Source organism: Priapulus caudatus, unplaced genomic scaffold, assembly GCF_000485595.1.
Source record: "Priapulus caudatus unplaced genomic scaffold, Priapulus_caudatus-5.0.1 Scaffold1125, whole genome shotgun sequence".
NCBI lineage: Eukaryota > Metazoa > Priapulida > Priapulimorpha > Priapulimorphida > Priapulidae > Priapulus > Priapulus caudatus.
Genome location: NW_014578186.1, coordinates 40,749 through 42,391, shown reverse-complemented (window position 1 = coordinate 42,391; position 1,643 = coordinate 40,749).

The window sequence follows — 1,643 nt, the reverse complement described above, 5'->3', positions numbered from 1 at the left end:
CGTCATACTACCAGAGTTTACTATACATCCGGCGTGAGGTGGGCACAGGTGGAGGTCATCACTATGGCAACCAATAACAGAATCATTGACGGAAACACGCGAGGTTTACCGAAGTTATAACACTTCGAGAGACAGTCACAGTAACTGACTGATCTCGAGTCAGTTTTCGGCGAAAATACCAGATTTTCACCGCTCATTATCTCAGCGTATGGGCATATCGTAGGGATATGCGGTTTGTTTTATATAAACAAGGTAGGACAGCTGATCAATAATACTGCAAAGAATCGTCAAGATAACACGGGGAACGTTTATTAATTCGACTAATACTGCAACATGGTTTTAGCATTTTACCGTTGTACGCTCTCCTTCTTTATATGCTGTTGCTATATATATATATATATATTGTAAGTTGTAACTCCCCGTCCTAATGTAAACAAATTCAATTCCACTTATCCGAATATGCGCTTTATTTGACTAATACTGCAACATGGTTTTAGCATTTTACCGTTGTACGCTCTCCTTCTTTATATGCTCTTGATATATATATATATATATATTGTAAGTTGTAACTCCCCGTCCTAATGTAAACAAATTCAATTCCACTTATCCGAATATGCGCTTTATTTCCATTAACTCAAAAACCATTAGCCTAGGTATGACCATGAGCGTGAGCGTAAGCGATTAACTGCAACGATACAAATGCAGAAATCATAAGAAATATGTAATATTGCTATATAGTGTTACCTTCCAAAACAAATAAATTAGGGCAGCATCTTGCTGGGAGAAGTGAGCTCATTTGCATAATTTCCATGTGCTTTACCATGTAAAATATACTATACAGACGCGTACATACGTAGGGTGAGCTTAGACCCTTAAAAACACATTAAGCCCATAATAAACAACAGCTGAACTCATACTATCATAGCATTATTATTAGCATTAACATAGTAACAAAAACCGAATGATTGCATGGCTCTGTCCTGAGACAAAGGATTTCTCAATCTTGAGAATATGCTCGTAAAGAAACCCAATTAAAAACTGCTTATCAACAGTGCTATGCTTACAAAAGACACTAAACTTGTCTAAAGGGTTAACTGTAGATGCTAATACTTTAAAATACTCACAGGACTTTGTGTACCATTTAATCTTCGGCAAATTGTATTGATTTAACGAAAAATACTTTTCACCGTGAACCCTCCATTTTGGCTGATTGTTATGCTGACGAAATCAAATCACTAGAGTCCCTATATACAGAGAGTTGCGCCATGACGAGTCGAAAAACTATCGGTCACGTGGTCGCTGGACGACATGTTGTTTCCAAATAGATACGCACGGCTATGGCGGTAAGAAAGTGTACAATTAAACTATCATATCGTGCGAACGATTTGAGTTACATTTCTAGAAATCTAGATACACATAGACACATGTCTTAGCTATAATCTCTGGAAACAACATGGAGTCAAATCCTGAGTTGGCACAACTCTCTGCATATGGGTAATGCTATCCCACGGGCGTGGAGGGAGGTGACCGCAATGTGGCAGCACTAGTGTTGGGATAGTGTTAGGATTAGGGTTAGGGTCAGGGTTAGGGTTAGGGTTAGGGTTAGGATTAGGGTTAGGGTTAGGATTAGGGTTAGGGTTAGG